Genomic DNA, 17,387 nt, shown 5'->3' with positions numbered 1-17,387 from the left:
GTTATTAGTATATGGAATCAAAGCTGACTTTTGTATATTGGTTTTGTATTCTACAGATGAATTTGCTTATTGGTTTGAACAATTTTCTGGTGGAGTATTTAGGGTTGTTTCTATATAAAATCATGTCATCTGAAATAAAAGACAGTTTTAGTTTTTTTAACGTTTATTCATTTTTGAGAGACAGAGACAGGGTGTGAGTGGGGAAGGGGCAGGAGAGAGGGAGACACAGAATCCGAAGCAGGCTCCAGGCTCTGAGCTGTCAGTACAGGGCCCAACAGGGGGCTTGAACTCACAAAGTGTGAGATCATGACCTAAGTCATGTCCTAAGTCAGACACTTAACCGACTGAGCCACCCAGGCACCCCACTGAAGACAGTTTTAATTCTTCCATTTTATTTATTTATTTTTTAATATGAAATTTATTGTCAAATTGGTTTCCATACAACACCCAGTGCTCATCCCAGCAGGTGCCCTCCTCAATACCCATCACCCTCCCACCCATCCTTCCCACCCCCTATCAACCCTCAGTTTATTCAGTTTATAGGAGTCTCGCATGTTTTGGCTCCCTCCCTCTCTAACCATTTATTTTCCTTCCCCTCCCCCATGGTATTCTGTTAAGTTTCTCAGGATCTACATAGAAGTGAAAACATATGGAATCTGTCCTTCTCTGTATGACTTATTTCACTTAGCATAACACTCTCCAGTTCCATCCACGTTGCTACAAAAGGCCATATTTCATTCTTTCTCATTGCCATGTAGTATTCCATTGTGTATATAAACCACAATTTATTTATCCATTCATCAGTTGATGGACATTTAGGCTCTTTCCATAATTTAGCTATTGTTGAGAGTGCTGCCATAAACATTGAGGTACAAGTGCCCCTATGCATCAGTACTCCTGTATCCCTTGTGTAAATGCCTAGCAATGCTATTGCTGGGTCATAGGGTAGGTCTATTTTTAATTTTTTGAGGAAACTCCACACTGTTTTCCAGAGCGGCTGCACCAGTTTGCATTCTCAACAGTGCAAGAGGGTTCCCGTTTCTCCACATCGTCTCCAGCGTCTATAGTCTCCTGATTTGTTCGTTTTAGCCACTCTGACTGGCGTGAGGTGATATCTGAGTGTGGTTTTGACAAGAAACAAGAAAAATCCCCAATACAAAATTTAACAGCACACCTAAAGGAAATAGAAGCAGAACAGCAAAGACACCCCACACCCAGCAGAAGAAGAGAAATAATAAAGATAAGAGCAGAAATAAGCAATATAGAATCTAAAAAAAACTGTAGAGAAGATCAACGAAACCAAGAGTTGGTTTTTTGAAAAAATAAACAAAATTGACAAACTTCTAGCCAGGCTTCTCAAAAAGAAAAGGGAGATGACCCAAATAGATAAAATCATGAAGGAAAATGGAATTATTACAACCATTCCCTCAGAGATACAAACAATTATCAGGGAATACTATGAAAAATTATATGCCAACAAATTGGACAACGTGGAAGAAATGGACAAATTCCTAAACACCCACACTCTTCCAAAACTCAATCAGGAGGAAATAGAAAGCTTGAACAGACCCATAACCAGCGAAGAAACTGAATCGGTTATCAAAAATCTACCAACAAATAAGAGTCCAGGACCAGATGGCTTCCCAGGGGAATTCTACCAGACATTTAAAGCAGAGATAATACCTATCTTTCTCAAGCTATTCCAAAAAATAGAAAGTGAAGGAAGACTTCCAGACTCATTCTATGAAGCCAGCATTACTTTGATTCCTAAACCAGACAGAGACCCAGTAAAAAAAGAGAACTACAGGCCAATGTCCCTGATGAATATGGATGCAAAAATTCTCAATAAGATTCTAGCAAATCGAATTCAACAGCATATAAAAAGAGTTATTCACCATGATTAAGTAGGATTCATTCCTGGGATGCAGCGCTGGTTCAACATTCGCAAATCAATGTGATACATCACATCAATAAAAGAAAAGATAAGAAACATACGATCCTGTCAATCGATGCAGAAAAAGCATTTGACAACATTCAGCATCCTTTCTTAATAAAAACCCTCGAGAAAGTTGGCATAGAAGGAACATACTTAAACATAATAAAAGCCATTTATGAAAAGCCCACAGCTAATATCATCCTCAATGGGGAAAAACTGAAAGCTTTCTTCCTGAGATCAGGAACACGACAGGGATGTCCACTCTCACCGCTGTTGTTTAACATGGTGTTGGAGGTTCTAGCATCAGCAATCAGACAACAAAAGGAAATCAAAGGCATCTAATTCTTCCATTTTAGAAAACATTTTTTTTTCTTCTAATTGCCCTACCTAGCACTTCTAGTACTATGTCAAAAAGAAGTGGTAAGAATGGGCATCCTTGTCTTGCTCCTAATCTTACAAGGAGATATTTCAGCTCTTCACCATTGAGTATGATGTTAGGTGTGGGCTTGTCACATATGGCCTTTATTACGTTGAGGTATTTTCCCTCTCTGCCCAGTTAATTGAGAGTTTTTACCATGAATGGATGCTGAATTTTGTCAAATGTTTTTTCTGCATCTATTGAGATGATCATAAAATTTTTACACTTCATTTTATTAATGTGGTGTGTAACATTCACTGATTTGGAGGTGTTGAATTATCCTTACACTGCTGGAATAAATCTTCCATGATCATGGTATATGATCCTTTTAATATACTGTTGAATTTGGTTTGCTAATATTTTTTTGAAGATATTTGTATATATACTCATCAGGAATATTGGCCTATAATTCTCTTTTCTTGTAGTAGCCTTGTCTGGCTTTGTTATCAGGGTTATGTTATCTTGTAAAATGAATTTGGAAGTGTTCCCTCCTTTTTGGAAGAGTTTAAAAAGGATTGCTACTTGTTCTTAAATGATTGTTAGAATTCACCAGTGAAGCCATTTCATCTTGAACTTTTCTTTGTTGGTTGCTTTTTGATTACTGACTTGATCTTTTTACTAGTAGTTTCTGTTCAGATATTATATTTTATCATGATTCAGCCTGTGTATGTTGTATATGTCTAGAAATTGATCTGCTGCTAAATTGTACAATTTGGGGCATATAATTGTTCTTAGTGGTTTCTTATAATCTTTGTATTTCTGTGGTATCAGTTGCAATGTCTCATCTTACACTTCTAATTTTATTTACTTTAATCCTCTCTCTTTTTCTCTTGGTAAGTGTAGCTAAAAGTTTGCCCTCAAAAAATAAAGTCTTGGTTTCATTGATATTTTCTATTGTCTTTTTAGGTTCTTTTTTATTTATTTCTTGCTGAAAAGCACTGAAAAACTTAAGGATTTTGATAAGTTTTAAAATATGAGGAAGTCTATGTTCTTCAATATTTTTATAACTGTTTTTCTATTGAATGGAAAAGGATGAGCAGAAGAACAGCAAGGAAAGAGTCAGGGCTTTGGAGTAAAGATAAGCTATTTAAGGAGAAACAGCCATGGTAGTGGTTTTTTTGATTGGTATTGCAAAGAAAGAGAGTGTGGTATGTAGTAAGAACCCTATTCAAAGAACACTTTGGAAGTAACACAGGAGAAGAAAATTGCCAAGAAGCAGGCTATTACATTTTCATAAGAATTCAACTCAAAATATTTGCAGTTTTCATCATGATTTCTTCTTTGACCCATGATTTGTAAGTATGTTACTGAATTTTCAAACATTTGAGGATTTTTGTTTATCTTTTTATTATTGATTTCTAGTTTAATTGCACTGTGGTTAGAGAATATATGGTATATGATTTTGTTAAACCCTTCCATTTGGGGAAATATTCCATGTAAACTTTTAAAGAATGTGTATCCTGTAGTTAATTCACTTTTCTGAATAAGTCAAGAGGGTCAATTTGTTAATCACCTTGCTTAAATCTTCCATACGTCTTCTGAGTTAGATGATGGATGGAAGGATGGATGGATGGATGGATAGATAGATAGTAGAGATGATATATAGATACAGATAGATATATTTGCTTCCTTAGAGAGTCTTACAGATATAATAGTATGATAGAGGCTTTATGGTCCTTTTAGTGTCAATTTTTGCTTTATAAATTTTGAAGTTATGCTGTGAGATGTATACAATTTTTAAATTATTATATTTTCCTGGTGAATTGACATCTTTCTTAGCACGCAACATCTTTTGCATCTTTAGTAGTTCTCTTTGCTTTATAATTTACTTTCTTTCATATTAGTAAAGCCACTAAAGTCTCTTTTGGTCTGTGTTTGCATATGTACTTTCTATCTTTTTACTTTCAATGTCTAATATTTGAAGTGTTTTGTGTTGGCATTATTTATTGTCGCTGCTATTTAATCGAACAATATTTGTCTTTCAAAGGGAGTATTTACTCCATTTATAGTTAATAAAATTACTTATGTATTGAGTTTGAAATTTACCCCATCTTCCTATCCTTTATTTTCCCCTTATTTTCTCCATTTTTATTTCTTACCTTCCCTTGGATTAATGAAGTGTCTTCTACTATTAAGTTTATCCTTCTGTTGTTTGTTATATTTGATTTTATTATTTTTTTAGTAATTACACTAGAAATTAGAAAATGTAAAAATCTATCTTTAATTAGTACTTTTGTCATTTTCCAGACAATGTAGACTTTTCCTCCATTTTCTCACCTCTCATCTTTTGTGCTATTGATATGTATTTTAGTATTACATGTGTTTTCCATCTCACACAGTGGTAATATTATTATAATTATTTACATGGTGGTTGTTGTTGTTTTAAACAGTCAATATACAGTTTTTTAAATGTTTTATTTATTTGTCAGAGAGATATGGGAGGCTGGAACTCAGGAACTGTGAGATCAAGACCTGAATCAAAGTCAGACCCTCAACCAACTGAGCCACCCAGGTGCCCCAATATACATTTTGATTTACTCCTCATATTCACTCTTTCTATACTTTTTTTTTTTTTTTTTTTTTTTTTTTTATTTTTGCGACAGAGAGAGACAGAGCATGAACGGGGGAGGGGCAGAGAGAGAGGGAGACACAGAATCTGAAACAGGCTCCAGGCTCCGAGCCATCAGCCCAGAGCCCGACGCGGGGCTCGAACTCACGGACTGCGAGATCGTGACCTGGCTGAAGTCGGACGCTTAACCGACTGCGCCACCCAGGCGCCCCTCTTTCTATACTTTTAATTTTCCCTGTTTACAATGCTTTCATTTTCAATCTTATTTCTTTAGACTGGAAAACTACCTTTCATGTTTCCCTTAGTGAGTGTAAGGTGGTGACCAATTCTCTCAGTTTTTGTTTGTCTGATAGATCTGTATTTCACCTTCATTTTTTTTTTTCATCTTCATTTTTTAAAAAGTTTTAACTGGGTATTCAATTCAAGGCTTGGAGTTATTTTCTGTCAACATTTTAAGATGTAATTATGTTGGTATCTGGCTTTTTTTTCTGTTATAAAGTCAGATATTAGTCTTTTTTGTTATTCCTGTTTTTGCCTGCTTTTAAGATTCTCTCTGGTCTTTGTTTTTTACTGTATTACTATGACATTGTCATATGTGGTTATCATTCAAGTTATCTCGTTACAAAATTTTGAATCTATGCTTGATTCAGTCTTTGGTTTTGGCAAATTTGCAGCCAGTGCTTGTTTAGATAATTCTCCTTTATTGCTTTCTACTCTCCTTCTGTGATTCCAGTAACATGAGACCATTTTTACAATGTCTCATGTGTCTCTTGTGTTCTGTCACATTTTCCCAAATCCTCTTATTTTCTCTGTGTTTTAATCTGGTAATGTTCTACTAAGTTATATTTTAGTTTATTCATCTTCTTCCTTGTTCTAAGTCACTATTAAACACATTATTAAATTCTTAATGTCAGTTATTGCACTTTGCCTCAGGGTGATATTGCTGTGGATCCCTTTCTTTGAGATACTGACCCCTCCTTTCTGGCCAATCTGGCAACTCTGAACTCCAATTTCTGTTTTCCTGGCAGAGAGAGTCTAGTTTAAGCTCCATTCAGCCACATGTAGCTCTATACCCTAAACTCTGAATCAGCAAGTGCTAGAGGAAAATCAATGGTTTTCCTGTGAAATTCATTTCAATGCACTTCCCTTCTCCCCAGGATCTTGCCCCATGGTTACCAGAGATTTTCTCAAATGTCTTCAAACTGCTGGAGGGCAGGGAAGCAGTTGAGTGTGTATTTTGTCTGGTGGTGTTTATAATCATTCTTGGGAGAAAAAAAATCACCTAATAATTTCTCATAAGAAATAACATTATGAAGATAGCGTTTATATTTTAAAAGTGGAAACATTTAATTCAAATGAATCCAAAGCACATAGAATTTGGGGAGTACAGAGGAAAATATTTCTTAGCCAAGAAGTTTTCTAACATATTCTTATATTCTATGCCCCCAACTTCTTAACATCCTGTTTCCTTTCACATAGTCTGGAATGGAGTGAGACGGATGGACTCAATGTTGTTTAGTAGTATCTACCCTCATATCCCATCCTTATTTTTCAAGTGGTTCTGTATTTTCCCCATGATAAAAATAAGAAAGAAGGAAGGAAGGTAGCAAACCACATTAGATAAATAGAATTGTCGTTGACATAATGCACTTTCAATATTCAAAGCTTGGAACATATTCATGGTTTTGATGAGTCTCCTTTCTAAGATTTTTAATTCAGGTTTCCTCAAGTTTGTTGCTAAGCAAGGAACATTTATTCTTTATTCATAGATCAAAAAAATAAATATATAACTCTTATTTATCATAGTATTATTTTCACCCAACACCCCAGCCAAAGAAACTTTATTTGATTACAAAGGGTTGTTTTCCTAGTTATAAATAGATGTTTTGAAAATGCATCCCTGTCCAGGTCTTTGTTGCTTAAACATATAAATGGCTGTTGCAGACAGTCCTATAAAAGAATGAGAACCAGAAGCTGGCAGTTACAATATAAGGCAATCTTGTTAGGGTTTTTTTGGTGCCTCGAGAATTATTTCAACTTATTTTTGCAACTATTAAGACTGGGTAAATGTATAGAAAAAGAGATCTTGTAACTCAAAGGATTTGGGTTCTTTAAGTTTTGTATTTGATTACATTTGAATGCAATTATGGAGACTTGTAATGTAATATTTTCTTTCTACTGGATGAAAATTACAGATATGTAATATGGGCTTACTTACCTGATTGCACATTAACTCTAATACTTTCAGATAGCCTGAGGCATGGGCAAAAATAAAAAAGGCTGTGTAGTTTGGGTTGGAATGAAGTCAGGTATATCATTGGTTAAACACTCTGCCCATTTCCTACAAAGATGCAGCTTTAATGTAGAAATCGTGTTATATGTATAGTTTGCTTTAAGAAGAAAAGAGAGGGGCCATATTAATATCCAGAGCAAGTTAAAAATAACCCATTATAAAATTTCAGTTCTCTGATGTTGTCAGGAAAATTTCAGTTTGTGAAGATATTTCTTCACCAAAGCCCAAATATTATATGATTAGATAATATGAACAGTCGGGCTTATGACATTTACACCTAAATCTTAACAATGTTGAAGATTTTCCAAAGAATGGAAAACCTTCAACTCATTATGGAAAAAGGAATCCAATATCTAAATAGTTCTAAAATTATCTCCAGAAACAAAATTTAGAAATCTTAGATTTTAAAAACCTTAAAAAGTTCTCTTGATGGTAAAACAAACTATATTAAATAAAACACAAGATAATAGAAGAACTAATAGTCAGGTGTAGAAATCACTAAAATGTATCTATGTGACAAAGGAAAAAAAGGTATTGGCATTGGCATTTACCGTATACAAAGAACTCGGTTACGTTTTCTAGGGATTAATGTTTGAGGGGAAAATGTGACTCCTCTTTTCCAAGTTCCCACCATCTGGGGGAGATAATATATACATGAATAATGTCCACAGAACAACTTGTGATGAACAACAAAAAGACAATCAACTCAACAATGGGAACATGGATTCCCATTCTGTTCCTGTTTTAATATATTTTGACATTACAAAATAGTATACAGTTTTGCACCTCATTTCTCACATCATTACTCAACATCTGATTGGCACATTCCTGTTCTTACTAAGTATCCCTGAGCTGAATTTGAATAGAGAATTGATTTAAATGAGCAATAAAAAGATTACTTACTGGACTCCACAGAAGTAAATTTATTTCTTTGTTCATAATTCTTTTTTTTCTTTTTTGACATTTGTAACTATTTATCTTTATTATTTACTTATGTAACAAGTACTTGACCTATTTCTATCTGGTTTAAAGTTCTGAATGCTACTTCATGTGAGAGAGTTGATATGCCATTAAGGTAAAACCTAGACAGAAATGTGAGTTCTACAGAGTGACACAATGACATATTGAATAATCTCTTAGAAATATTTCTAAGAAGGGCACCACCAAGCATGAACTTCTGGGCAGAAAAGAGGCCCCAGCCACTCATTTTCCCTTATTATCTCTTACCTTCATGTCCAATTTTGTATCTGCATTTTTGTAATAATATTATCTGTTCTAGCAAGAGCTTACTACCTCACAGAAAAATGATATTAAACACATATCTCTATCAGTTCAGCTGCAGACCAAACATAACTATATAAATATAATTTCAATAGTGGAGATGATGTTTAGCACTTTTGTTTTATAAGAGATCTTAGCATTCTAACCACAGTCTTTCTTCCTCCTTCTAGCATTCTTTTCCACAAACCAACAAAATTAAGAGCAATGATAAAAAACACATATAGATATATCCAGGATATCTATATACTTGGCTTGGATATAACAATTATATTTATTTACAAAAATAAGTAATTTAATAACAATCCTAATATGGTATCTCATACTTCTGAATAAGGAATTCAATAAACTAATATTTGAGAAAATCTGTAAATTGACCTTGAATTCAAAAAGATTAGAGCTTAAATATTTTTTATCTAATCAATGCCAACCACTTATAAGTGGTTTGCCAATACTGGAACAATTGAATTCATAATTGGAGGTTTAAATGAAAAAAATTTTGTCCTTTTGTTCCACCACGATTGCTCTTGTATCAGTGTTTAGTAGACCATATATTTTACCAAGAAGAAAACTAAGTGGTACACTAAGATACCTTCCATTATCAGTTTTAAAAAATCTAAGAACTCTAGAGAAGAAAGAAAAGAACTGAAAATATTTTCGCTTTCCCTGAGTATTTACTTGATAATTTATATCATCATTGACATTGCAGCTAAGATCTTGATGCTATTTCATGAGCTATTTGATAAAGAGGTGTTAAAGCAAATCCAGTTTTATTTCTTGCTGACCTAGTCACTAAAAGGTGTTTATATTAATAAGAGGGAACATAGTTCCAACGCTTAGAGTCCATTCATTGGTGAGATGACAAGAGGACAAGGTCATGGAGCAGGCATATGGCTTTCAACTGGGGAATCCCCTGATGTTGCATCTCAACTTCAGTATTGCCTGAGTTTTAGGGCAACTATAATTGAAATAACTTGATGGCTCTGGTTATCACCTCAAGCAATAATTAACTTGGTACATGATAACATCAAAGGGCATTTAGTCTCTATTTTCAACCAAAAGGACTAAATTAGATGTATTTTCCTATTTGCTCAACTTTTATTTAAGGTTATTTATTTTGAGAGAGAGAGCATGAGTGAGAGTAGGGGAAGGGCAGAGAAAGAGGGAGAGAAAGAATCCTAATCAGACTCCTTGCTGTCAGCATGGAGCCTGACTTGAGCTCGAACACATGGACTGTGAGATCATGACCTGAACCAAGATCCAGTCAGACACTTAACCAACAGAGCCACTCAGGCACTCCTCAAGTTTTACTTTTCTAAAACTTAGCATGAATATGGTATCTGGATGTGTTTATCTGCAAGTAATAGGATATTTTAGGGAAGAAAAAAAGAATTCTGGCAATTCTAGAGCCGGTATAGTGACTTAGACTTTTTCTACTCTTTCCTTTCATTTTTCTCAGCATTTTGGCTTTTGTCCTTCTATATTTTCATTTCATAATAAAATCACTGTAAGAGGGTGCCTGGGTGGTGCAGTTGGTTAAGCATCTGACTTGGGCTCAGGTCATGATCCCACAGTTAGTGAGTTCAACCCCATGTCAGGCTCTCTGCTCTCAGCACAGAGCCTGCTTTGGATCCTCCGTCCCCCTCTCTCTCTGCCCCTCCCCTGCTCACTCGCTCTCTCTCAAAAATAAACATTTTTTTAAGAAATCACTGCAGTAGTTTTAAGCATTATGGTTTCACACAATCATAAAGAAATAAAACAGGAAGAGAAAAGGGCCAATTTCCAAATATTCTCTAATTTATCAGGAAGTATATCTTCTCACTTTTATTGCTAGGACTCTTTTCACATTTTATGTCTCATTTTCAAAACTGGAAATTATGACCACCCCTACATCATTGATTGTAATATATGTTTTTCCTGATTGGTTGAGACCAAACATGATTTACCTCTTTGAAATAGGGGAAAGATGTACCTTGTCAGAACACACTGCTGCCAGATCAATATCTGAACAAAAGAGAGTTCTGTGACCAAGATATGCACATATGTGTAGGGAGAGGTTGGAATGGTTTCATTTGATCACTCACAGTATCTACCATAGTTACCAACGAGGGAATAGAATTCTATGAGATATTGAGATGGGGAATCAAAATTAAATTAAAATGAAGTATGCAATTATTTTCTTCCTGGGTGTAGTGTTTTTCTGTCCCAAAGTCTTACTGCGTCGATGCTTGTTTTTTGCTCTTGCAAATATTGGTATAATTCATTTGTCAATAATCTATGATGATATCAAAAACTTCATGAGAAATTAAAATGCAAATGGACTACAAAAAGAAGTCAAGGTCTTTTTCTAGTGTCAGACAGATTATGAGAAATGAGAAAGGTTTTAGATAAATATTTATCTTTTTGGAAATAGCAGTTCCCCAATCATCTTTTGGCATAATATGGACTCTCATAAGTTGCCTCTAGACTCTAGCAACAAAGTCAAAATTCTCCCACTTCAATTGGATTTAAAAAACAAAATTACCTCATTTTCATCTATGAAAAATAAGATTCAGCAACAAACTACAAGTGATAATTTAAGCAATAAGAAATATGTGTGCATACGTGTTTTTTATTTTTTTATTTTTATTTATTTATTTTTTTAATATATGAAATTTACTGTCAAATTGGTTTCCATACAACACCCAGTGCTCATCCCAAAAGGTGCCCTCCTCAATACCCATCACCCACCCTGCCCTCCCTCCCACCCCCCATACGTGTTTTTTAGAAGGTCATTTAGTGATTATAAGGATTTGATTGATCATTAGTTTAACATATAACTAACATTAGATATTCTATAATTCTTGAATCACACATTTGATAAGTGGTGGTTGATTTAGTACTTCAGAATGTCACGCACAGAGAGGTATGTAAGCTTTTAAGTTCATTTTTAAAAAATCAGAATATTTGTTGAGTAGTTCAGAATTCCTTCCTTCCATTTTATTAAAGAGACTTTATTAGGGCTTAGAAAAGACCAAATTGGTCTCAATTTTATGAGTGCATATGGTGCTATGTTGTCTTAAGATAGTAATCAAGGCCAGAGTTCAAGTGCAATCTCACTTGTATAATAAGAGATACAGTGTACTAAGGTGACAGATTTAAGCAATCCCAGGTCATCAATTTTTTATTTCTCCATTTTGAGTCCAGATTTCAAAAATGGAGTGCATAATCTTAGGAAAATGATAATAATAATAATAATAATAATAATAATATACAATTACATTAATTATTATATTGAATCAATTATTCTATATTAATAATTATATTATTATCATCATTATTATTTGAGAGAGAAAGAAAGCATTAAGGGGGGAGGGCAGAGTGAGAGGGGGACAAAGGATTAGATCTGATGTATTTCCCATGTATTTCAATTTGGAATGGGATGGGATATTTCTAATGCATAAAATGAGTGTATCTCTATAACACAATAATTTAAAATTGTATTCAAAGTTAAAATTAATGTTTTAATTTTTTTCCATAAAAGTCCCCATTGCACCTAAGTTAAAACATTTTGATTCTGCTTATCATTCACACTTTTATCAGGCTGCAAAGTTTCAAACAACTAAACCACAAGAAAAATGGTTGAGTACACAGAGGGAAAATCCTAATCAGAGAATTTTACTGTTTTTATAACACTAAACACTATCATTTTTATTGTCAATTTTCATGTTTCTCTATAGACAACAAAGATGTATATTTGGCTGAAAAATATGATTCCATTCTAGCCTTTGGTTGACAATTAAATTGCATTCTTACCTTCTTTGGTAATCCTGGTGTTGAAACTAAAACAAGTAAAGGTATGTTTTCCAGGCATGCATAGTCGATGTTCATGTATTCATTGAATAAACATCATGTTCGTATCACTGTCAAATGTGCAGTATTGTACAATAGTTTGTACAAAGACAAAACATGGTCCCTGTTCTCAGTTGCTTATAGTCTAATTTGGGTCATCAGATAATTAGAATATAATAATAAATATATTAAGTTAATAATCATGTAATAATAAATAATATTCAATATATTATAGTAATTAAATTAGAATATAACAATAAATACAATCTAAATAAAACTATAATGAGTTCTGTGATAGAGGTTAGACACACATTCCTATAGAAGACTGACAAAGTAATTGTATGAGTCTAAGGCCTTCATTTATATGCAGGATAGCACTTTTGAAAAGGTATTAACTATTAGGCACAAGAATAGTTTAAATTGACATACAGGAGGACATTTATCTAGTAATATGGGGCAGTTGATTTCTACTGAGGACAAAGGTGAGAGGTGTGAGTTTCAGGGGACATCTCCAAACAGGCACATTGACAGAGGATTAGATATAGCATTTTCCAGAGGGGTAGCCATATGTGATTTCTATCCATAATTATAATCTAAGTCAAAACACCTATGGGAATTTCAGTGCAGACTCACAGACTATGTTAGTGTTTCAATGCAAGTTGATTCAATATGGTATACAGCTGGCAAAGCAGAGGGCTTTTGTGCAGGGGTGGGGGGCGGCTAGAGGGGAGATTAATAACAAAGTGGAATCTGACTTTAAGCAGGTTGGAACACAGTTTTAATCTCGACATGTATGGAGATGGCTGGTTTTTGAAATTTTAAAGACGTGACCTGTTCCTGCCAGTAAGAAGTGAATGCGTATCTTTTATTATCAAAGCAAGTTAACTCTTTCAACCCACTAAATTCTCACATTCTGTTAGAAGACATTATACTGGAGCACTGCTGCTGTTCTCAAATATTACTCACACCTATTAGAAACTGGAAAATTTAATTGACAGTGTGTTCACATATTATTTTTTACAGAATAATGAAGTTTTTCATAGTTCTAAAATCAAAACTTACTTTTTCATAAGACTTGTCTTTTGAATCACTCTGTATTTTTCTCCCCTGCAATGGTTAGAATTTTGGCATAGATTCTGTTTCCCACTCTCATCCCAACCTTGTGGTTATTCTTTCCATTCTCATTCTCCCTCGGTGTTTGAGTGCTATTGTTATCCTGAGTATTGTATGGCATCACATTTCCTTCCTGGCCTGGGACTCTACCCTCCACCAGTGATGACTTTTATGTGAGAATGGGGTAGGGGGCTAAAGACCAAACTGAGAGATGTGAGTATTACTCTTGATGTGTGGCATCCATCCCATTTGCACAAAATAAGGAAATGAGAAATGCAATCATAATTGCTATCAGTGATGAAAAGCATTTTTATAATTATTCAGTAATAAATTTGAATATGCTTTCTCATGGAAGAATAACAATGGAGTCATTGAGTGCTGTTGGTCTCTAAACTAGAGCTTGGGAAACCGCACTGAATGATACCTAATGACCTTAGGGAGTTAACAGTCCCCAAAATGTAGGTAATTTATTTTCTTCTCAGAGTTCATTGTTCTCAAAGAATTTGAGAATCAAATAAATTTTTCATCTATTTATCCCTAATTTTGTGTGATCTCCTTTGCCCTTTTGTAACACTCAGTGACTTGGCAATGAGCAAGATAAAATAAAGTGACCTACTGTGGTTACCAGTAAGCAAAGAAACAAAAGAAAACATAACTGATGCCAGTTAGCCAGTTAGCCGGTTAGCGAGGGGACAGGGAATAAGTGAGGAATATTGTAGAAGTGCTGGGCAAAGATACAGAGAGGATAGTGAACTTAGTATTGAGGACATTTGCAGTTCAAGGACACACTTGTGTAGGTGGACAGCCTTGGTTAGGTAAGTTCCCATGTCACACACCCCTAGACCATGTCAAAAGTGTAAAAGAAGCTTCTTCTCACAAGCCAATGGATAACATCTATCTGTGTGGCCATTCTGAAACTAAGAGACTTTGTTTCAACTGTAGAGATTATGCTGGTGGCTTTGGCCTCTAGATGAATGCAGTGGAATATTCTTGAGTAGCTATCTATTTATTTTATCATTTGCCACACAGTCTGAACTGCCATTGTATGAGAAAATCCTTTCTGGTTAAAATGAATGCTTACAAAGCAGCATTTTATATCTTTTCCCATCTGTGAGGAATTTGTCACATCTTCATATAAAATCCCTTGTTGCCTTAGAGTTTTTAAGACCAAACACATTATAGTTCTAAGGGTATGTTTGTTCTTGTCCATCATCTTTTTTTCACTTTTAAAACCACGTTTATTTATTTTTGTATCAGAATATGTATGACTTTGTTCTGACTTCCTTTTTCCTTCTCCCAAGATAGCCTGAAGAATCAGATACTGGATCTCAAGAGGTTTCCTCAAACTATTTTAGGAATGCAAGAATTCAATGTTTGGCTAGCTCTCTTTTGTTGATTTGCCCCAACGAGTGGGGTTGATAATAATTGCACCTTACAGTTACAGCTGGAAATAGGTCTTCAGGATTATGGAGACTTGTATGGGCCAATGCATTCTACACCAAGGATCACGAATCTTCTATAGGTTGGGATTTGATGATACCATATAAGTTTCTTACCTTTTTCTCACTTATAACTTCTCCTCTCTTGTTTTTATGTGCTGTAGTCTGTAAAATTTCAAAAACATTATCAAAACCATTTTCATAAGGTAATATAGTCATTCAGTACTGTGGCAAGAAAAAGTTTGATATTTTATTTGTAGAATGTGATTTCCTAAGAAATCACAACCTTGGCCATTTCATTCCACTTTGTTCATGGAGTCTGATGAGAACAGAGAGAGGCAAGAGTGTTGGCAAAATCTCCCACAGTTAAAATATGGTATCTTTCTACATATGGATTCATTCATTATATCTAGTCCTTAAACTTATTATTGAATATTATTAAATTGAAAAAGTTCTAAACAACAAGTTTAAAAATAAGTGTTCAGGAATATTTTAAATGTATTTAAAAGTCATAGAATTGTTAAATTATTATATTGGGAATGAGCTCATCCTCTCACACAGATCAGAAGCCCCTTATATAGAGAGCATGTGAAACATATGTTTGAAAGACCTATGATCTATAAAGGCATCTCACTCAAGTTGGATGAAAGCTAATTATATAAAGGGCTCTGCAGAAGGAACCAGAAGCTGTTTCATTATAGTTTTACTTGTTGTTCTGTTCTGGCCTTTTAAAATGATATAAAGAAAAGATGTATGTTATCCTTACCATCCTTCCCCATAATATGTCCAGGATAAAAACACTTAAATCCTTAAATCATTTTTATGGCTTGTAGATACTTAACCATTTTGGTTATCAGGTTGTACTTTGATCAACAATATTCTTCATAAAATAGAATGCTTATAGTAAAATATTTGGTGGAGGTTTCTGTGTGTTTGTAACAATCTAATATGTGATATTCCACTTGAGAAAACTAATTATTTCACACACTAAGCAGTAGGGTAATAGCATATCAGAACTCTATTGGTATAGAATGCCTCATAGCTATGACATCCATTTTCTCTAAAACCACACTCTTCTCAAATATACACTCTCTATAACCAATCAATTTCACTTCTAGGAATGTAACTAAGGAAATAGTCTGAAATAAAAAATTAAAATATTTTGCATGAAGAGTAGAATTTTGATATGAAATATCACAAAAACATATGGATTTAAACTAACTGTCCAGTGTAGAAAATATTACAATAAATCCATTCATGAAATGGAAATTCATTCTATGGATATTATGCAGTTATAAGAATCATTATGTAGAATGAAAATTGTAATGATATGACAATAAGAAAACAGAAAAATATGTACGATGGATATAAATACATATGTATACATATGATGGATACATATACACTATTCACTTCAAAGATACTGCAAATGAAACACCAAAATTATAGTTATCTTTGTTTGATATACTATTTCATTTTTCTTCCTTACACTTATATTCATTTTCCCAATTTCTATAATTTCCAAATATTTACTTCAATAAAAATGAAATATCTCAGGAGATTTGAATTTTTAACTGTTAGGCTTTCTTATATGAAACAAAAATTCTTTCAAATGACTTTATGAGCAAATTCACATTCTCCCTGTGTTACCGCAAGAAAGTTTTTCAGTTTCACTGCCGAATCTTTAAGGTTCACATCCTGGAGGAGAGCACAGCCATACTACGTGCCCTAGTACCCATAAATTCTTGTCACAATGGAAAATTGATCTATTGGGCTTGCAAAGTATCTCTTAAAACTCATGTGTTCTGTCACTTTATTTCTTTATGGAGAAAAGGGGAGATGAGAGAGTGATTGATTGAGAGAGACTGGATGGAGAAAGGCAAGAGGCAGAGTGTGTGGTAAAAGGGACAAAGAGAAAGCTAATTCCAACAGCTGCTTTGCTTATCTGAAAGTTTTAACTTGACTCTTGCACATATCCCAGGTGACCAGCTAATAAAAATAATTTAAGCTTTAACAAAACAAGGGTAATTTATAATGTGAAAACTGTAGTCTGGCACTTGTATCAGCACCAGAAACAAGGTTTCTGAAAGTTCCTTAGGGGAATGAAACTACCAGGGACACACAATTTAATAACAACCTTCTTTCCACTCAACTACCCTATCCCAGCCCCCCAGCCCCCTACTGCCTATTCAACATCAACATCAAAACCTTGAAGCAAACTTATAAAATTCTGTTTCACTGTTAGATTCTTTATATTGTTCTTAAAGCAACCCTAAAACTATGTCATATTTCTTTGTTATATGGAAATATTTTTAAAATCAGGACTTCATATTAATTGTTTTCAGCAATATTATTGCTACCACAAATGTATAATTACTCAAGAGACCCAGTTTAAACAAAACTAATTCCATTTTTGAACTAGATTGTCTATTGTATACTTCAAAATCATAATTTTCTTGGAAACAGGGCCTCTTGAAATGCAAATGCCTCACAAAAAGGGCAGATTTTAA

Source organism: Panthera onca, chromosome B2 (genome assembly GCF_046562875.1).
Source record: "Panthera onca isolate mPanOnc1 chromosome B2, mPanOnc1 haplotype 2, whole genome shotgun sequence".
Classification (NCBI taxonomy): domain Eukaryota; kingdom Metazoa; phylum Chordata; class Mammalia; order Carnivora; family Felidae; genus Panthera; species Panthera onca.
This window is presented reverse-complemented; position numbering follows the sequence as displayed.